At 45.9% G+C, this 22470-nt stretch overlaps 1 long non-coding RNA gene across 1 annotated transcript in view; it reads right to left on the bottom strand.

The window, feature by feature from the left end:
* The window catches only part of LOC118552536 (uncharacterized), a 32494-nt gene extending 28428 nt beyond the window's left edge, over window positions 1–4066 (bottom strand). The window contains exon 1 of the long non-coding RNA XR_004925577.2: window positions 3925–4066. This is a non-coding gene — a long non-coding RNA (uncharacterized LOC118552536). The remainder of the gene's footprint in view (window positions 1–3924) is intronic.
* Window positions 4067–22470: the final 18404 nt, after the last annotated feature.

Here is a 22470-nt window from a genome sequence, read left to right as displayed (position 1 = left end):
GAAAAGAGAGTGTTCCCAAAAGGAGACAGTGATCCCAGGAAAAATGGGCACAAGGAGTCCCCAGATCTTGGTTTCTAAATATCAGTCTCCTGGTTGATGGCAGGGCTGGGGCAGGGAGAGTCCAAGGTGAGCCTGGAACTTCTTGTGCCAAAGAGCAAAGAGGTGCCCCACTAACACAATGATGGGGGCACTATGGAAATAAACCCAGACCATCCAAATGAGAACAAGCAAAATCTAGTTATGCAGAGCTTACAATAGCATGGGAGTCGGCCACCCGGCTTGTATTTTGGTAGAGATTCAAAGGCAGAAACAAGAGTGGAAAAAGCTTCATAGTGGGGGAAAGGGAAGCCTTCAGGTATGCCCTAATTGGAGGCTGTTGGCATGGGAAAAGCTGTAGGTGGGCTAAATAGAAACAGGGCATCCTGTGTAATTGGTTAGAGGGCACATTTTGTTCTCTGGTAGGTCCTAAATTGGCAGCAGAGACAAAAATTAGGGAAACTGGCAGTTATTAGTCAAGTCCTGGCCATTTGGGGCTGATTGTTACAGAGGAAAATGGTTTCCTGGTGGTTGCTAGAGATAGTAGTCTGACTTTTTAAGGATCTGACTTATAGAGCTAGAGATAACAGATTAGCTTTCTGAGCTAGTTGCTGCAGATCATGGTTCAGAGTTCTATTTTTATGTATAGTCTGGCCATTGTTTGTTTGTCTATTCAGTCTCACAAATCCAGATTCACAAATACAAAATGATTTGCTTCAGGAATTATTTAAATAGCCAGTGCATTTACAATGTGATTCAAGGTAAGGTAAGTAGGTAAGGTAAAAGGTAAAAGAGACACAGGAGCCAACCTAAGAGAGCTCCCACTGGCCAATTTTAGGATAATTTAAATTTTAAAATGATTAATAACTGTAATGGATTACAACTCATTGAATGAAAAAAATCAATAAATTCACAGATACAAAACAAGAAACCAAAAATAAATAAAGTGGGGGAGGGGGTGGGAAGGAGGGAAAATTTTCCTTGCAGTGGAATGCCAACTACAAAGTATACAGGGGATGAAAGAGGAAGAAATTCAACATTTTGCAATAATTGGTTCAGGTAAAAATCATTAATGGATGTAAAAATCTTTCATTGGGGGATCCATATCAGAGTACCTCACCACAGACCACCTGCTAAATAGAAAAGGAAAGAAATCCCTTTACAGTGGGGGAGCCTGCAGGGTTCCAACTTAACCGAGTGATTGAAGTGGACATCACCAATGGTGGGTCCAGATGAAGAACATATGGGTGTTCATCAGAGTATTCTTGGAAATTTTCTGTGGGTTTGAAAATTTCCAAACTAAAAAGGTGAAAATATGCAAAAAGGAAAAAGAAAAGGAGGTGGTGGTCAACTGTGCTGAACATCGCTGACAAGTCACGTAAGACTCGAGAACTGCATTTAGCAATATGGCGTACCCTGGTGACCAGCAGGTAGTCCTGGAGGACAGGTGGGGCCGGGATTCAGTCAGCAGGGACTGAAAGGGATTGTACACTTGAGAGAGTGGAGAAAACAGCTTGAAACATGCCTTTTTAACACTTTTTTTTTTTTTTTAGCACATTTAGGTTCGAACTGAAGGAAACTAGTGAACAGCTTCTGTTACGCTCTTTTCATTCTATTGTAATCATTAACTAGTATCTATGACTATTTAAACCAGTCTGGCTCAGATTTAGTCCTGGAACTGAGTAAAATACTTTGCTCCTAAGTACTTCACTACCTCCATGGACTCTGGATTCGAAGTCAATTTTGTGTCAAAAGCTCATATGATCTTCCCCCACTGCTGACTGGATATTCCATCTGGGGGAGTCCTCTGAAGGCCCTGGTGGTTTCTTGCCACCCAGTTTCTGGCCTCTCCCTCTCTTAGTTCACAAAGAAACTGATAAAGCACCTTGTAGCCCCATGGCATCTGGACCAAAGCCCCATTCTCCACAGGGAGTGCCCTCCAATCCTACGAAGTTCTGCCTGGTTAATCACTTCTTCACCTCTTCTATCTTCCTCTTCGTTGGCATGAATTAATTTAAGACTTTGTCTTCTTTATTCATTGTTGAAATCTGCATCCTCTGCCAAGACATTAAGTACCACCTCCTTTTGATACAGAGCCTAGAATTTTAAGCCATAAAATTATAAGTTCATACCTACCCATTGCATCTAAGGAACACAGTATCCAAACAGATCATTCAAAATATACCTATTGACCCACACTAACAATAACAGGGTGCTATCATGGTTTCTTTACATGTCAGTTCAACAAGTTTTTCTTTAAGCTAATTCCGGGAATTGATGACGGTTCTTCTGGTAGGATTTACTGCAAAGAACCATGGCCTTCTTAAATCCAGTCTCCAAATCTTTACGGTTTTGCTACGTATGATCAGAAAATGTTAAGAAAGACTCCAGATACGCATGTTTCTCAAATCTCAAGTAATCCTACCTGCTTTGAAGGTCACGAGTTTGAAATGTCAACTCATTTTTAACTCACAACGGACCTGCCAGGTCATTTTATTCTCCCCACTTTACAGATGAGAAGATAGAGACTCAGAGAGACTAAGCCTTTCTAGACCAAGAGGATTAAGGACCCAGGATTTAAAATCTGTGTTTTTCCCACTATGTCAAGCTGCCTTTGAAAAAAGATTTACTTCCTCCGGTTGCCCAAAGGAACGAGGACTCAGTTAGGCTTTCAAACATTTTGCTGATTTTTTTTAAAGACTCAGATATGAACTCACCATACATAAGAGGGATGTTACAGAGAGGTTGCATGTGAAGCTGATCTTTGTAAATTGAATCACATTGTAAATGCACTGGCTATTTAAATAATTCCTGAAGCAAATCATTTTGTATTTGTGAATCTGGATTTTCATCTGTGTATCCTGTTTGCCTGCTGCAGAAATTACCTGTTCTCAGCTATCCCGAAATGGATGCAGAGACCATCACTCAGAAGCAGGAATAGAATTGTATTTCAAGGGAGGGTCACTGCCCCACAAAAAGCACTCAAGATAACAGACAAAGGAAGTCCAGCTCACAAGTAGCTTCAGTTGAGCGTGGCTTGTGTATATGATATATTCTCTTTGAATATGGAGGGTGAGGCTTCCAGAAACAGTGATGAGGCAGACAGGACAGGAGAGGGGAGAGAACCACAAGGACAGAAAGAAAGGGAGCCAGATGGGAGGAATAGGAAGCGAGGAGAATGCACCAGGCCAAAAGAGACGAGAGATTCTGAGCCGGCCAAAACTTGTGAGATTTAGGAGGAGGTAGAAAAGAACAAGGAGAAAGGAGAGGGCGAGGATGGGGAAGAGGAGGGTGAGAGAGAAAGAGAGACTCGTGGCACATCTGCCCCGCTGTGCTGCCCATGCTCAGTGCTCTGCTGGAGCACTCTGTCCCGAGCCCCATGCTCCCTGTTTCAGCTGTTCCCCTCCCCCATGAGCCTGGTTTCAGGGCACAGCTAGCCCTAGAGTGGTTCAGGACCTAGAACCCCTCCCACCTCCCAGTCCTTTACTGGCCTGAGGCTTCCTGGCCTGGGCTTTCCCAGCTGCTGCTCACTCCCATCCCTGGGAAGGCTGCCGCTAAGCCATCTCGCCCAGAAAGTCCCCAGTCTCTCCCTGAGGCTTGAGACCTCAAGGCCGGTTCCTGTGCATATGACCAGTAAAGACAAAACCTGGAGAGGTTTTGAGCTCTGTCTTCAGGTCTCTGATGAGCAGCCTTGTGGCACAAACCCATTCTGTGCAGCCCCAGAGGCCAGAAATAGGACCAGTGATTAGGGGCTCTACAGATTTGGGTATAAGAAAGACCTTTCCAATCAACCTGCCTTAAGATGGAATCCACTGTCTCCGGAAGGGGTGAGTTCCCCGTCACAGGATGTATGTAATCATGCCCGTAGAAGCTGGATACCAAACCTACCTGTGGTTGAGCTGAATGGCTTGAGATTTCTTCTGTGACTCTGATTTCTCCTAAAGCCCTTGAAAAATAACTTTTAAATCCATCATTCCCCATGAAACCTTGCCCTATTTATGTGATTAGAAAAGTCTTCCTTTCACATCAAGTTCAGGGAGCAAGTTAATCCGAGTCCTATTCACATGATCACAAATTCTGAGTCACTGGGTTTTGAATTAGTGGGGTTTCCCAGGGGAATTCAAATGTTCCACCCAGGAGACACAGAAAAGAAGGTTCACGCCTTCCGTGGGAACACAGCCCAGGGAAAGACAAGGAGATGGCAGGCAGCGGCCTCCTGTGCATTCCAATAGGCCCGCTGCTGCGCAGAATCTCAATGTTCCAGGCCTGAACAGTTGCAGCAGATGGAATTTCAGGAAAGGGATGAAGCAGAACTGCCAGTCACCCAGACATCCGGCACTGCTGGGGGCGGTTTCTTGGGGGCATGTGCCAAGATCGGGGTTGCCCTGACCCTTCCGGGAGCTTTCAGTCCAAGTCGTTGCTTCCATGAAGCCTGTCCTGATGCTTCCTCCTCTGCCCCTGGCAACACCCAGGGCTTGTGGCTCATGCCACACTTCAAGCCTGAATGGTTCGTGTCCGTCTCCCCACTAGGCTGGGACAGAAGCCATGTGATGGGCATTTAATACCTGGGATAGAAACACTGCAGGAGGTTCCAGAGGACCAAAGTCAGCAGGACTTTTCTCCTGGTCCCTTGGATGCTCTCAGTACTTTCTGATCTGGCCAGTTTGGGGTTATTTTTAGGCCTTTGCTTTCTCCCCACCACGCCCATAAACAGCCCTACTTACACCATTGCTGGCTTACCTGGTTCTTGTTCTCAGTGCTGCGGTATGTCCCACTTCTATCCATTGGCTTAGATAACCCTTCCACTGGGGTTCTAGCCTTCTTGGGATTCACCCCACCCTGTGCTGCTGAAAGGAGCTCTCTGCCCATCGGGGTGCTGGGCTCTGTCTTTTGTGCAACCGTCTTCTAGTGTCCGAACCTGGGCCAGCCCAGCCCCTCTGTTTCTGTCCCCCAGTCATCCGAGCACACTGAGAACCCCATGACCACAGGCACTGTGTTTCATCCCTCTTTGGATCCCTGGCCCCTGTAGCAGTAACCAGCAGTTAGGAGGTGCTTAGTAAAAAAATCGTCAAATTAAAATTGAACTGAAAGGTAAGGGAAAATGAATGCTTTATTCCACAATAGGAGATTTTAGCAGGGAGGGCTTGGGAAAATCGGGATTTCTCTCTCCCTTTCCTACACAATAATTGATTAGATCTTATCATTCCTTCTTAAAATGGCCCTTGGGGATGGCCCAGCAGAGGCCAATGCCCTGGTCCAGCTGGACACAGCAGCTGCACAGGGCAGCACTATCATCCTACTGCATCTACTTCTGAGTCTCCTCTGGGATCGCCCAGAATTACCCTCCTGGTGGTGGGCACCATTGGCTGGCAATATCCAGCCATCATCCTGCCTTTCGGACCCCTCACTGCATACAGGTGTTAGGGGAGCAGGGTGGAGGGAGCCTGATGCTCTGTTATTTATTTGTCCCGGAAACATGATTTCATTCTAATTCTGATTTCCACCTGCTGGGTGACCCCCACAAATGAGCAGGAGATTGCTATGTTGCTGCACATCACACTGAATTTGGCCAACTTCAGAAATACCCTCCAGTAGATGCCTTCTTGCAAGTCACCAGGTCTTTTGTCATTACATCCCTTCCAGTGAGCAGCCCGGGGTTTCTTCTATTCAGTAGTCCTCTCACTTCCCCACATAAAACAAAATCCATACAATCCCTGTGGAGACTGGTGTGGATGCAGTTAAATAGCCTTTCATCATTGACTTCCAGCCCCCTTTTCAATGCACAGACCCGACTTGGGACAGAATAATATATTGCAGCCCACTCCAGCTCGCGAAATATTTGTTGAGTGCCTATGGTGTGCTGAACCCTGCACCAGGATCTGGAGACACAGCTGGTTTAGGGGCTGACTTTCTGTTGCATGTATCACAGAGTCTAGGAGCTGGATTAAAGCAGCATTAAGCAAAGGGTGAGCATGAGTGCTGTTTATCTAGGACTTGCAGTTAGAGTCATCACTCTTAAGTTTTTCATTCAGTAAAAACTCCTCATACTAGCCTTGCACGAGGTGCTAGAGAAATAAAGATGAATAAGATAATTCCTGTTCCCAAGGAGCTGACCATCTGGGGTTGGAAGAGACAGACAAATAAAGAGAGGACTGCAGTAGCATGTGATGTGTGCTGTGATAGAGGAAAATGTGGGGTCTGGGGGACCCCACCTGACACAGACTAGGGAGGGGAGGCAGATGTGAGAGGTCTTCCCAGAGTCTGTGATGTCCGAGCTGAATCTTGAGGAATGAATTAGAGCTTGCCAAGGGGTAGAGGCAAGCAACGTCCAGGAAGCACATGCAAAATCACAAGGAGAGGAAGCCTGGCCAGTCAGGAATGCTAATTACTGGAGCATCCAAGAGAAGGAATAGGAGAGATGCATCTTGTGAGGGAGACAAGGGTGAAATTATAAGGAGTATCTTAGGTTAGCTAAGGAATCAGGCTATTGTCCTAAAATGCTGGCATCTAGACGATCAGCTTGAAGGCTTTTGTTATAACCCTGAAGAGAAATGATGAGGAACCAGACAAAAGGAGTAGCTGGGAGAATAGAGGCATGGTGGTTCCAAGACTCCTTTTGAAGGTAAAACTACAGGACTTGATGAGGCATTGAAAATAGGAGGGAAAGAGAGAAGGCTAGAATCAAAGATTGCACCCATGTCTCTGGCTCAAGTGAAGGGCAGATTACAAAAGCTTACAGAATAGTACTGGTAATATAACAAGCATAATAACAGCAGTAACAGTAATAAAATAGTATTTAAAAGAGTCACTAATGTGGGGGACTTGGGAGTAGAGCTATAAAACTCCTAAATAAAAAAGCAAGGATAAAGCAATGGAGGAAAAAGGTCATATGGAGGACAAAAAGGAAAAAGGAAATTAAATGAAAAATCAAAGGTATTGCCAAAGATGTATATAGAATATCTATAACAGAAGTAATAATCAAAGACATAATTTTTAAAAATGAAAGGAAAAATAAAAGCCAAAGCTTTCTGAGCCAAAATCAAAGTGAATATATAGATGGAAAAGATTCACCAAGTTTTTAAAAAAACAAAGAGAAGGAGGAATAGTAAAACCTGTCAGTTTGCATTTCTGATTATTTATTCTTATATTTCTAATAGCTTCTTGCTCTCTATTTTTGGATGCAAGGTTATCTTGTGCCTTTATCTTGAAATTATACTTTCATGGTAAAGTGTACATTCTGTCAATAAAATGCAAATTTTCCAGCTCTTACTAGCACATGGAAACAAATGATACCATAATTTCACTAGCTCTTGCTTCCAAGCACATGTAAGATCTACAGATTTCCGTGGTTCCTCTCTGTTATATTTAGGAGTCCCTGGGGGATGGGCATTCACATTTGCTTATTAACAAATTCCCTCCCACAGACTATCCTCTCTGCACCACCCAGCACCTACTTGAGAGCTCCATATCCTCTAGGGCCATAATTTCCCATCAGATTTCTATTGAGGAATGCCATGTCCACCTGGTGCCTCTGCCCTTCTTCTGGGCTCATCAATGATATTGGTCTAGGATCCACTTTTCTTATAACACCACTACCTGTTTTTGGTTATCAAGGTAATGTCGGCCTTATAACATGAGTTGGGAGGTGCTACCCTGCCTCTACTATTTTTTTAGTTTGTGGAGGATTGTGTTTGGTAAAAATCCATCATTGAAGCCATCCAGGCCTGAAGTTTTCTTTGTGGGAGGATTTTGAAATTATGAATTCTATTTCTTAAATATATGAGACAATGCAGATCTTCTCTTTATTCCTCAGTCAGTTTTCAATTTGTGTCTTTCAAGGAATGTGTCCATTTCATCTAAGTTGTTGAATGTATTGGTATAACGTTGTTGCAATATCATCTTCTCCCTTAATGTCTGGAGGATCTGTAGGGATGTCCTCTTTCTTTCACGATATTGATCAGTTGTGTCCTTCCCCTTTTATTCTTGATTAGTCTAGCTAAAACTTTGTCAATTTTGTTGACCTTTTGAAATAACCAGCTTTTGGTTTCACTGATTTCTTTACTATTTATTTTCTATTTTACTGAGCTCCATTCTTTAGTTTCCATACTTCTGCTTATCTTAGGTTCAATTTGTTTTTCTTTTTCTAGCTTCTAGCTTTCCATGGAACCATGACCTACAAGACACATCCAGACAAAAGTCTAGAATAACTGTAGAGCTTACCCTGTTGGTTCCCCTTCTCCAAAGAATCACAGCACAGCAGTACCGTTGTCCAATGCTTGGAAAGTGTTATTTCATAGCTTTTGTCTAGATCCCTTTACAGTGGGAGGGAAGGTAGGAGGTGATCCCAGTTACTCCATTATGGCTACAAGTGGAAGTTCCACTGCCCCTCTTCCAGGCATGTATGGGATACAACCATGAATTTATTTGTTAAGCACCCCTGTTTTATGCTGTGCAGCGATGACAATACGCTGGAGTCTTATTGATTCCAAATTGCACTTCTCTTTTAGATTACTGTAACAGCCTTTTAAATACCTATTCTCTCTCCAGACTTACTCATTCCATACTACTATCAGACTAATACTTTGGAAACACCAATCATATTGCATGGTATTCAATGCGATGTTGAAGTGAATGGATAGCCCTCTCCACCTTTTATGTTATACTCTGTTATGAGGATCTCAAGGACACACTGCTGGCTTTTTTTTTTTTTTTTTAAACTATGGTTTTAGGAAAGTAATCATTTAAGTCTTTAATTGTAGTTTCCATGCTTTGCACAAGACTTAGATTAGAAAAATAACAGAGAATGGACCAAAAGGCAAATCCCAATAATAGATACCACACTGTCCTAAAAATGCTTTAGCTTCTGGTAAGTATGATTTCCTTCCCAGGTTACACTCATTGTACTTGGTTTCTTTATCCGTAGTGATGAGCCCCCTAGAATCTCAGGCAAAAAGACTTCTGGCACAGAAAGGCCTGTCATCTCCTAAGATATGCCTAGCTCTATCTCAACTGCTGCAATGGACACAGCTTGGGTTCTCTCCTGGGAGACCCCTAGCCTCAGTTCACATCTCTAAAGAAATACTCAGAGATTTCTGAGTCCTACTCAGGCTAAAGTTGGGATTCCCTCTCCATGAAACAAGACTCTTTTTCTTGTTTCTTTATTGCTTTGAATTAAACTTTGCCCAGGTAATGCTGTGGTCCTTGATTTCTGTTTCCCTGAAGCATCTGCCCACCCCTTTTTTTAAAGAATTATTTTTCCTGACCTTTAGTTGATTGTCTTACAAATAGAGTATAGTTGAATTTTTTTTTTTTTTTTTTGAAAGAGAGACAGCAGCAAGGAGGGGCAGAGAGAGAATCTTAAGCCCAACACAGGGCTCAGTCTCACCATCCTGAGATCATGACCTGAGCCAAAATGAAGAGTTGGGCGCTTAACTGACTGAGCTACCCAGGTGCCCAGAGTATAAATGAATTTTATTTGTATAAAACCTGAAAGTCTTTGTATTTAATAGGGGAATTTGATACATTTCTACACATTGTTATAACTAGCCATTTTGTTTCCTCTTGTCATCTTGTAGTAACTGTCTTGTTTCCTTTTTTACCTGTCTATTCGTAGATGAATTCTATTTTCTTTGCATTTATTTCTCTAATGTATTAGAAGATGAATGTTGGTGTCAACCTCACTATTTATAACCTTGACATTTTTCCAAAATAATTCCTAATTTACATTCTTTTAATTATCAGAATCAAGTGTGGATTGGAATCCTCTGAGATCTTTTTATTGAAGATAAACAGTTAAGCATACTTTTACTCTCTTCTTTCAACTCCATGCTGCATCTTTTTTTTTTTTTTAACTCGGGTTTTAGTGATGGATTACCATATCCTACTATTCTCCTTTTACATCATATAAGACTTTTTTTTTCAAGATAAATGTTAGAAATTTGGGGGATATCTAGGCTTTCACGGTTGTTTAGATTTATCCTCATTATTCTGGTTTCATTGTTCTCTCCTAGACCTTTTACCTTTTAGAGCATGACTTCTCCATCTTTGAACCCTTAAGTTCATTCATATCTGTCTCTTTTTTGGTGCACATACGGGTGCTTTTTGCTTAGCATTTATGGCAGAGGTTGTTAGTCGCCTACTCATTCTCTGCTTCCTCCTTAACAGAACCCTGATTTTGTTGGAGGGATAGAATGAATACTGAAAAAACAAACAAACAAACAAACAAAAAAAACAAAACAAAAAATCACCACCATATTTCCCACTTTCTTTTGCAGATGGGGTGACCAATGAAATAAAAACAGAAGTTTAAGGCAAGGCTTCTAGATAAGCATCCATCTTGTGACCCTGAGGTGATTTTGAGGATGGAAGCCACACTGAGGATGATAGAACAGAAGAATGGAAGGAGACTAGGTCCCTGATGATGCTATTATGCCACGGCTGGCCCTGAATCACTTATCACTAACCTTCATGTCACATGAAAAACAAAACAAAACTTCCATCTTGCTATAGCCATTCTTATTTGGGGCCTCTCTTTTTAGCAGCTAATACACAATTCCTAGTTTTACAGCAAAGAATGGGAGGAGAACATTTCAGATTGAAAAAAACAAGAGCAAAAACATGGAGGTGTGAAAGTACAGCGAGGTCAGAGAATAACAAAAAGTCTACCGTGCCTGGAATCCAGGATATGTGGTAAGATTCAGAGGGCAGCGAAAACCTAAGTAGGAGGGCACGTCTCACATCTACTTCCCTCTAAGAAGCAGGACAAAATCAAATCACGTTATCCTGGCATTCAAAGCCCTTCACCACTTGGTTGCCACTTTTCCAGACTTATTGGCCACTTCTCCCAGACCTGGCATTGCAGACACATGGAATTGCTGGAATTCACGAATTTTTCATCTTCGTGTCTTTGTACTTGCTTTTCCCTTTCCCCACCTCTCTGTCTGACTGATGTGTGCTCAGGGCATTAGACAAAGCCCAAGATCATCCCTGCGCCTGTCCCATGGATCTGGCTGCAGCCGTCCTTCCCTGACTTCCCACAGCTTTCCATTACTACCTCTATGAGACAACTTATACTCTACTTAGGGACTTGCTTATCTGCCTCTACTGTGAGATCACCAGCTTCTAAAGGTAAGAAAGCTCTCATAGTTAATTACTGTGCTCACCAGATAGCAGACAGCTTACTACATACCAAGTCCTCAATAGGTAATTGTTGATTGGATAAATGATTGAGTGAACCAATGGGATGGAAAGCTTTGATGGGAGGTTAAGGAATTCAGATTTTATCCTTCAAGCCATGGGGGCAGCAGAATGAAATGGGAGACATATGTGTGGTTTTGGAGTTCTGCTCCAATGGCCAGGACAAGGGAGGGACAGGAAACCAGGAAAGCCCAGGAGTGGGAAGACTTGTCAGGAGGCTTAGCTCGGGCGGCTCCTGGCGAGGGTCCCTGCCCTGTCCTGAAATGGTTAAGGTGGTCAAGGCACACGCCTCTGCAGAGGAGAAATTTCCCTGTCCTTGCCTAAGTGAATGGCTGGGATTAAAGTGACAGCCCACCTTAGTGATGGCGGCATAATTGGTTGTTCAGCTCTGTCCTTGTCAGAGCGCTGACAGTTCTGCAGATGTCCTGCTCGGCTCTCCAAAGGTTAGCCTCAGCTGGTGCGGCTGTTCATTAATCATTCCTCCCTGACAGGCCTCGGTGCAGCCCACAGCTGCCACACCAGCCTCCGCAGTCCCCGCCCCACCCAGCCAGGCTGGAGGCAGCCTCCGCTCCCCCAGGGGACTGGTCCCCACATGGGGAGACAGGCGGTCTGTGTCCTCTCCACCCCGTCTGCTCCTATGCTGAGCGAGAAACACTGATAACGGAATTTCCCTGGGTTCCTCCTTCCCAGAACTAGGGTCTGAATCACCTTACAAGCTATCCTGACATCCTTGCCTTTATCTGTTCCTCTCCACCCTCACAGAAGCTTCTTACTGAGATGAGGGCAACCCTAGCCCAAGAGTTCCAGAAAGACAAGAAGGCCAATGGATTCGGGATGCTCTTGCTGGGAAGATGCAGAGCCTGGCTTAGGGTCTGAAACCCAGGCAGAGTGTGCTTCGCATCCATGCTGTGAATTCCATAAACTGTAAAAGATGCTTATGAACCACTATTTATGACTCAAAACAGAACATGTGTATTTATGCATAGGCTGGTTCTAGCCCAAGAATATTAAGGAAAGAACTACCTTTTTGGTCCTTGGGGCAGAATAGCCTGGCAGCAGGCTGAGGAATCTGATTTCCTAGGTTCAAAAGAGGCCAGTCCCTCTCTGGGGCTCTCTCCCTTACTCTTTCCCTACCAAAGTCAACATGGTGGACCACACCAAGATGGTGGATGGGATTCTAGTCAGAGCAAAGAGGTTGATGGAAGGGTTGGAGGTCCAGGTGTGGGGAAAAGAGAACAGGGAGGAGAGGGCCTGCCTTGGGACTGAGTAGAAATTCAAGTCTGGGTCAGGAAATGTGGTCAGAGTGGAGGGTGAGGTTGCAGTTGGGACCATGTGATAGGGCTGATTAGAAAAAATCATTTGCCCACCTCCAGACCAGGAGCATAGAATGCTTCTCTAAGCATCCCCTCCCAGACTCCAAAGTGCCTCAAGACCTCCTCCCACTTTTCCTTTTCATTTCTCCTGATTTTCCAGGCCCTAATTTTGGCACTGTGCCTCATTTCTCCCTTCTCCATTCTCTGCCTTGTTTGATGTCCGGAATGGATCAGACCTTGCTCCCCAGCCAACCAGACCCAGGATTAGGAATTCTACCGTGGTTCCCCGCCCAGCCTTCCTTCAAGAGTAAAAGCATGTTCCCAAGGCCTGGGTCTCAGCTAGAGGCTGCCAGTCGGCATGTGCACAATGCAGGAGTCATCATTTCCCCCCATTGATTAGCTGTCCACCCTCAAAGTTTTCAGAGGAGCAAACAAGGACACTGGGAGATTAGCATTCAGCTAGTCTTTTGGATTCCAAACCACAAACACCTGCATTTTCACATCCAAAGACCCTACGTACCGTCGGCCCAGAAACCAAGAGAGTCTAAACCGAGCTCCCTGGAACTCACACCCAGATAAGTAAGAGACCTTCCCCTAAATGCTTCCGATGACAATGGCCACCTCCCACATTACCTAGCACCTTTTCATCCCCATCATTCTGCCTCATCTTCCCACTAGCTTCTGGAGGGAGGTAAGACCATCCCCATTTTATGTTGGAGAAACGAAGGTTTTGAGAGGCTAAATGACTTGCCCAAGGGCACACAGCTAGTATCCGGGCACCGGCATGCTCAAAGCCAAGCCCCATGACTTTGCAAGTATTATCTCCTTCCTTTTCATCACACCGCTATGGATGGACTTGCTGTGGCTACAAGTTCTTTTTTTTTTTTTTTAATATTTTATTTATTTATTTGAGAGAGAGAATGAGATAGAGAAAGAGAGCATGAGAGGGGGGAGGGTCAGAGGGAGAAGCAGACTCCCTGCTGAGCAGGGAGCCTGATGCGGGACTTGATCCCGGGACTCCAGGATCATGACCTGAGCCGAAGGCAGTCGCTTAACCAACTGAGCCACCCAGGTGCCCCTACGCCAGGGTTCTTTGAGAGTGGCACTCTTGGCCTTTGGGGTCTCATAATTCTTTGTTGTGGGCACTGTCCTGTGCATTGTAAGATGTTTAGCAGCATCCCCAGCTTCAACCCACCAGATGCCAGTAGCATCTCCTGCCCCAGCTATGACACCAAAAATGTCTTGTGACGTTGCCAGGTGTCCCCAGGGTGTCAATATCACCTCCAGTGGAGAACTGCTGCTTATGTCTTCCTATTCTGTGGCACTCTCTACATGCTGTCTCCCTGAGGCCAGGGGCTGTTTTCCATGCATGGCCAGAGATTCCTCACTACATGAGGAGAAGTCAAGAATCATAGACCGGCAAGACCACTGGCCATGATAAGGCAAAATGAGAAGGACATTTTTCAGCAGAAATCCGGGAGACATCTACTGGGGGAGTGTTCAATCAGGTAGTAGATCCAAGCCTCCATCTGTCCAGCTATCCACCAGTCCCTTCCTCCTCCATCCACTCTATATCTCTCTACTCATTCTGTGAGTATCCCCTGATATAAGGCCCACGGAGGCATCACATGGAGGAAAAGTCACGGCAATCCCTTGCACAGCACTGTGGGATGGTGGCTGGAGTCTCAGCCTTGCCACCATAGTGCGGGTCTTCAACGGAGCTTTGAGCTCTACTTTCCTGAAACTAAGGATAATAATACAGTCCTCGCAGAATCGCAGTGAGGACATAATGAGCTAATGTACGTGGAAAGTGTTTTATATGCTACACAAATGTTAGCTATTAGAATGGGGGAATGTTGGACAAGTACAAAAATAACTATAATATCAGGCATTAAATGTTAAAAGATACAATAAAAAATGAGCAAAGGATTTGAACAAGGAATTCACAGGAAAAGAAATGCAAATGGCCAATAAATAGAAAAAGACGTTCAAATTTGCCAGTATTTAGAAAATGCAAGTTAAAACGATAAAATGCTATTTGTCACATGGCAGATAGGCAGAGATGTAAAATCCTTACATTTAACATCTAAAACCTGGTGGGAGGATGAGGGCACAGGCATCCCCTTATTCCACTGTTGAGCCAAATCACCACCTCCTATCAGGTAGAAACCACAAGAATTACACATGACATACCTTTTGACCCAGAAGCCATGTTTGTGACCCTTTCCCACAGAAACATAAGCACCAATGTAAACAAAAATACATACAAAGATCGAAGAACAGAAAACAACAAGGGATGAAAAATATATGGAACATTATGAAGCCATAGGATGAACTAAATACACATGAATTGGCCTGAAGGAATGTCCATAATATATTGTTTTTTTTAAAGGTGATCATATATATATATATATATATATATATATCATATATAAGGTGATCATATATATATAGGTGATCATATATATATATATATATGATCACCTTTAAAAGTTAGAAGAAAAACCCTTTCCGTATGTGAGTATATGAATGAATATGTTGGTGTGGACACATCCGGAAGGCATTGGAAGATGCAGACAAAACAAAGCATCAGTTACCCAAGGGGATACAAGGGTGAGGGAGAAACAGGAGAAGAGAACAGGGAAAATATTAACTTTTTCCCATATGTGTTTCGGTCTTGTTTGGCTTGTTAGAGTGAGCATTTCTCTTTTGTAATGTGAAAGAAAGGACCAAGGGTCTTAATGACGGGAGGGAAAAGGGATTTGCGGCCCAGGGTGGGAGATTTCTTCCACCATGGGGCAGGTGCGGGGGCTGGACTTGAAAGGATGAGTCCACTGAGCACCTTCCAGAATTGGGGGAGGAGAGAATCAGGACTGAATGGAGGAAGGAGAACTGTTCCAACCTTTAGGCCGAGGATGAGCTTGCACTAGTTCACGGGAACCAGACGGAACTGTCAGTCCCGGCTGGGCTGGGCTTAATCACAGACAGCAACCCCAAATGGCTGCCCAACAACGAGCCCTCGGGGCTGCAGAGTCAAGGACAAGGCAAAGCTATGGTCACCCTGAGCTCGACTGAGCCCACACAGTGAATGGCCAGTTGATTTCTCCACCCAGCAGCCCCTCTGAAGAAGCTTTTCCTGCATCCCCCACTGGTGCTGGAGGAGAGGAGAAAAGAATTGCAAAGCCAGTTGGAAAACCTTCCTACTTTGTCTTTACTATTAAAGAAATGCAAAGGTGATGAATTAGGCAAATTGGTTGATGTCAAGTTGTATCCATCAGAATGATTCAGAGCCGGGAATGAGTAATAGTAATGGAGAATAGCCGTTACTAAGAGTAACCAAATTAGCATTATCGAAAAAGACAAAGGAGAAGCAGGCGGCCAGCAGGCCCCCCATCCCTGAGCCTGTCCCTGCATCTGCACATCCCAGCTTCTGCACGGAGGCCTACCCTGCACTGGGAGGCTGCTCCCCGCCTGCAGGGCTCCCTGTGGGGTTGGGGTTTCAGCAAGATCAAAGGATGTTCACATCTATTTTCTGATTTGATCGAACTCTAAGCAGACCAGGGACACTGACTCCGTTTCATTGGAGGGACATCAAAGGTCAGCAAAGTGGAAAGGTCTGCCCGGTGCCATGGTCATATAGTTGGGTAGGTGCCAAAAGCTAGCTTTAAACTCAAGACTTAGGCATCTGAATTTAGGACCCAAGTCCCTGTATTTTTCACAGGAACTCCATTAAAAAAAGTATCTACTTTTCTGCAGAGGCATTAGCAATGACACGTAGGAAGTTGATGGTGCGTGGAAAGGTGGAGAGGGAGGATGAGAAAGGCCTCTAGGTCCTGCCCAAGGTTGGAAGGGCTCTGCCCCAGGTACCTGGGTATGCAGGACATGCTTAGGAGGTTTGACCTCTCCGGTCTTTCGAGCTTGTGGAGTCCTGTTCTGTTCCACGTGACCCCAGCACATCCAGTTACAGTTGACTGGCCTGGGGACAGCCACAAAAGATGACTGAGGCCAGATTCCTTTTGCATCAGGAACTTGAACAAGGAAGGAGGAGGGCCAGTTGTTAGCTGGGGCATGGCAGGTAGCTAGGTTTATTCCTTTCCTAGGGCAACTGTAACAAAGTACCACAAACTAGGTGGCTTAAAACAATGGGAACTTGGGACTCTTGGGTGGCTCAGTCAGTTAAGCATCTGCCGTTGGCTCAGATCATGATCCTGGCATCCTGGGATCTAGCACTGAATCGGGCTCCCTCCTCATCGGGGAGCCTGCTTCTCCCTCTGCTTGTGCTCTCTCTCTCTCTCTCTGACAAATAAATTAATAAAACCTTTAAAAAACAAAACAATAGTAACTTATTCTCTCACAGGTCAGGAGGCTGGAAGTTGGAAGTCAAGATGTCAGCAAAGCCACGCTCCCTTAGAAGGCTGAAGAAAAGCACCCCTCCGTGCCTCCCAGCTGCTGCTGGCTGTTGGCAATCCTTGGCATTCTTTGGCTTCCGACTACATTACTCCAATTTCTGCCACTGTCCTCACATGGCCATCCTCCCACCAAGTGTTCTGTGTGTGTCTGTGACTTTTTTTTATCAGGAGACCAGTGATTGAACATAGGGCCCTCCCAAATCCAGTGTGACTCCTTTTCCTTGATTACATCAGCAAAGACTCTAGTTACAAAGAGCGGCACATTTGCAGGTCCCAGGGGTTAGGACTACAACATATCTATTGGCGGGGGCACAATTCATCCCACAACATTCATCCCACAACACTGGGCCACAACGATAAGGTAGAGCAGGCCCAGGGACAGCTGCCTCCAAGGCCCCCAGAGACACCTTCCCCTTACAACTCCCTCCAACTCCAGCCCCAGGGAGGCTAATGGCCGGCATATGTGTCCCTGTGAGAACCCTACTTTTGAGTTCAAATATTCCACTGCCAGTTTCCTCCTAAACTTCTCCCTGTGTTTGTGTGATGGCTTGATAAAAGTTATTCCTTACAACCAAATGAGCCATAAATAGAACTGACTTTCAATGCTTATTTTTCTCCCATAAATTGGCTTAATTTTATCATTAAAACTCTAAAAGAAGTAAGATGCTTCAGAGACTCCTTTCATTGGAAAGTGGAACATTTCTCCAACTTGTTGGCCCAGCCTAGTCATGGTGGTAAGTTTTTTGTTTTCTGGGGTTTTTTGGTGTGTGTGTGTGTGTGTGTGTTTTGTTTTGTTTTGTTGTTTTTGTTTTTTTTGCTGAAACAGCCACCTCTTGTCACCAGGATAAACTGAGTATGCCCAAAACACCCTGAGGAGACCTGAATTAGAATCACTGATGCATTCCTAAGAGGACTTAGGTTAGACCCTAAAGAAATGAGACCAGGAAACACAGCATTCTTTTAGCAAGCCATGAAAAAGCTGCCTCCAGTGGGGCCGGCCTGCCTGAGTCATCGCTGTGTGGGAAGGCCTGGGGCCAGCTGTCCCAGCCGGCTGGGGTTTGAATTTCTCTGCAAAGTCACACTTCATGCAACTCACACAGCCCCCAAAGGGATGGCTGGGTCGGAATGGCAGCTCTGTTCTTTCTCCCTTCTCTCTCCTCCCTAGTCATCCTCCCAGGCAGAGAGCTCTCATGCACCCCTCTGCTCTCCCAAGGGGCAGAGGCCCTTGGGGATGGTGCTGGTGTAAAGATGCTGACCGAGTGTGAGGAGATGAAGGGACAGCAGACCCTTGCACTCTGAAATGATCAGCTGCCATGACTGTCAGTTCCAGAGCTCGGCACGTATCTATTGAAAAGACCCAGGGGTGTGTGTGCGTGCGTGTGTGTGTGTGTGTGTGTGTGTGTGTGTGTAGAGACAAATGGCTGTCAAAAATTACACCACTTCGAGGCCCACAAAACCCTCTATGTGGTCCTTCCGCAACTTCATGAGGCTCTCCCAGCCTGGCTGAGCACCCCAGAGTACCCCTGACCTCCCGGAAAAATCCCAAATCCAGTGCGTGCAGCTACCCCCATGCACTCCCCTTGCATGAGCTCTGTGCTTTGGTGGACAAGACAGGTGCAAATGACAACACTTACCCCTTTACAACATATAACATCAAAGTACCAACAACAGACGGAGCAATGAGGAAACCTGAGATGCAAGTTGGGGGCTCTCGTGCTTCCCATGTGCCTTTAAGGCCCCGGTCATCCTCACTTGCACCCTCAGCATCTCTGCCTCCCTTGAAGAGGACTAATCCTGAGCTCAGGCAGCAGGAACTTCAGAAACTCTAGTCAATGCTTGGGACTCAGCACCAGTGTGGTTGTGTGAGGCAGACCTTGACCTTATTTCCCAGTTTTCAGCTACTTCCATAGTCCTGTCTCTTACCACAAAACCTCTTGGACTGTGATCTAACTTGTTTTCCTCTCTCTCCCAGGGAGCGTGGTCCTGGTGAAATTCAGATCAGAAGCCGCCTGACAACAAACCTTCCTTCTACCTGCAGAGAGGGTCAGGAGGGATGAGGAGGAGGGGCAGTGTCTACGCCCTCCCAGCCCTTCCCGATCGGCCGGTCCTGTTGTGGCGACCCGGGGGACATCCTGCCGTACAAGGCAAACAGACTTCGTGATAGGTGGCCAGCACAGAGGTGAATTGTCCTTCCTGCCCATTTCAGACCTTTCCTCTCAGAGGAATCCAGCACTGAACACTCAACAGCTGGTTGTCAGAATGCCTCCCAGGATGGGAATAAATAGAAAACACCATGCTGTTGGTCCAAGGCTTCTGGACCTAGAAGGGCCCCTAAAATCATCCAGTCCGATCTGCTATTTTATAGGTGAGAAACTGAGGCCCCCCAACTCTGGACTGGGCAGGGAGGTAAGATCAGAGGCAGAAACATTCCTCAACTGAACGTGCTGAGAGCTACTCTAGACCAAGCATTAGAGATACAGCCTACGTCCTTGGGAGCACCATGTCTAGAGGACAGACCAAAGCAAAAATACCATCCAGCAGAGAAGGTCTGGGAGGGTGGGCAGCACGTGATGGGCTGTGGGAGCAAGAACAGGCCTCTACCCTCTGGGGAGCCAGGGGAGGTTGACAGGGGCCAGGGAATGCAGTTTGTACCTTCAACACAGTATTTGCCCAGCTTGAGGGGTGAATACGGTGCTTTTCACCTTTTCATTTCTGACACTAAACCAAACTAAACATGATAACAGATTGAATCAGAGAATTGGTTATGAAAACTGCATATTGAACAGTCTGAAATTGATGGCATATAAATAGGAAAAGGCTTTATTTTTCTCCAACCACTGCCTTTAAACATGCTCTTTCTGGTTTGCACCCCTACCCCCTGACACCGTCTCAGGCAGAACTCAGAGCAATCCTCTCCCTTACAGTCATGGGAACATTTTCTCTTTGGTAATTAAGACTCGTTTGCAGACATTAAAAAGGCCCGAACTATCCAAATCAAAACCACCCAAATTGAAACTTCAATCTTAATATGACTCAAAGCTACTCCGCCTCACCATGCTCAAGTCTCACTCCTGGATTTGAGAAAGGGATGTTGTCTGCTGGCCATGGAGAAAGGGGTGTGGTCTGCTGGCCATGGAGAAGTGGGTGTGGTCTGCTGGCCATGGAAAAAGGGGTGGGGTCTGCTGGCCATGGAAGGAGTGTGGTCTATACTTCCACTTCTTCCTCTTCCTCTTCTCATGATACTCTTGGCTATTCTGGAATCAGAGCAGGAGGTGTGGGGATTAGAATCTTTTTTATAAAGATTTTATTTATTTACTTGTCAGAGAGAGAGAGCACAAGCAGAGGGAGAAGCAGGCTCCCCACTGAGCAGGGAACCCGATGTGGAGCTCGATCCCAGGACTCTGGGATCATGACCTGAGCTAAAGGCAGACGCTTAACAGACTGAGCCATCCAGGCATCCCTGGAAAGAGCAGAAGTCTTATCTTTAACTTATCTGGTCCTATCTTCTCTCTTGGCCAATGCTGTTGGCATTGATGCCCTTGATGTGACAGACCTTCAAATACAGGCTTGCTCATTGGGAGGTTCCTTCTGGAATCTCTATCCTGAATAGTCTCCTGACATGAGCAATGTGCCCTCTGGCTCACCTCTTGTAATCCTCCTTCCACCCCAGGACCTCTACTGATGGAGTCCCCTTGCCTAGAAGGTAGAGTGTCTTCACCACCTAAGACTAGCTAAACCCACCTATCCTGTAACATCCACTTTCCTCATGAGACATTTGTGTGTCCTTGCCATGTTGCCACAGTGATGCGCAGGCTGACCGTCCTTTGACCTACCTTTGGCCTCACACATGACTCCAACGACCACTTACTTTCAGAATCTTCCAGGCAGCACTTTCTGTATTCATGTACATTGCAGGGGATGCATGCCAAGCCTTCCAAGAGTTCTTCCACCGTGCTCCACTCCTGGGCATCACCAGGTAGGCTTGGAAGTTTCTGCAGCTTGGCAGTTATCTGACTGGAGAGTGAAATGCCTGTTTGTACTTTTGCTGGCACCTCAGGCTCTGAGTGATTCTCTTGGAATTATTGTCACTTGGCTTTGGGTAGGGGGAACACTCTTCTTATCCTCACCGTGGGGCAGGGAAGGGAAGGCATCGCTCTTCTCACAAAGCCAGCAGCTCACTATGCCTCCAAATTCCTTCCTTCAAGGAGCTCCAGTTCTTCCATCTACATGGCTGAAGACGGACGATGGGGAAAAGACTGGGGACCAGTTCAACTCTCTTTCGGGAAGTTGCAGGCAGGGCATGTGGCAGCCACAGTTTCCATCTTCAGTGCTTTTGTCAACATTTGAAGACAGCTGGAAGGTAAATTCAGCATCCTATTTCACTTACTTTATTGCTTTCGTAGATGAGGGTAATTGGTTTAATCCCTAGACTTTAGAAATCATTTAGCCCGTTTCCCTTATTTCCCAGATGACAGCCTGAGGTTCAGAAAGAAGAACTTGGCCAAACATGAGTCAGGACAGATCTAGGACCACCCCAAGGCCCTGACCTGAGACCTGTGCTCTACCCCATTCTTTTCCCTGGCTCATCTCCACCAGACCAGTGAGTCACCTCCCTGTAGAAGGGGTGTCCAGAATGATCCTCTGTTTACTGAAAGTCAAGACTTCTGGAAAAGCCTAAGGCTTGGAGCTGTGGTGCCGACTGGGGGGGGGGGGGACTGAGGGCAGGGAGGGGACCTCTGGCTCCAGGAAAGGGAGCAAAAAGCTAATGCCAGGCAGGTCAAGAGCCCTGAAGGAAAAAATGTGACAGTAATTAAGGAGGAAGCTGGCCTTCTCGTCCTGGGTCATGACCACTCCCTACAGTCTCTGTCGAGGTCACTTGAAGCGGAAGATTGTATCCGGCCAGACACTGGAGGCACAAGCCCAGTAAAGTGTTCAGGACAGCTTTATTTAATTCCCCGTCCATATGGAAATGCCCTCCACTGAATGGTTTGGAAGCCACAATTGCATTAGCCGTCTGGAGCTCCCATAAGCTCAATCAAGCCATAATCAAGGATCTTCTGTGATTGTCCATTATCTGCCTCTCAGCCAGAGAGGCACGTTCTTGAGGGAAAGTGATCAGAGAGCTGCGTTCCTAGCACTAATTACATGCTAGCCTGCATCTGTGTCCCTCCCGTGGCTGTCAGGAGCCATTGTGGATGGCCCGGGACATCACACCCGCTTCTGTGCAGGTGACCCTGAGCAGGATCGGAGCCCAGAATAGAGTCTACACTGCAGCTCAGTCTGAATATGGCTTCCCAGGCAGACAAGGTCTCGCTGGTTTAAATGTGGCTGTATGTTCTACATTGAAAGCACCCTGGGTGCTCAGGAAGAGGCTACTGCTGGGTCAGCAGATAATTCACAGCAGGAGTCCAGAGAACATCTGGAGACGCAGCGAAAACAACCAGATGGGCACCTCGTGAGAACGTCAAGGATGGAGAGGAGGCAGAAGCACCAGCCGGCCCCCCAGCAAACAAAAG

The sequence above is a fragment of the Halichoerus grypus genome, chromosome 5 (assembly GCF_964656455.1).
Source record: "Halichoerus grypus chromosome 5, mHalGry1.hap1.1, whole genome shotgun sequence".
Classification (NCBI taxonomy): Eukaryota; Metazoa; Chordata; class Mammalia; order Carnivora; family Phocidae; genus Halichoerus; species Halichoerus grypus.
This window is presented reverse-complemented; position numbering and strand designations above follow the sequence as displayed.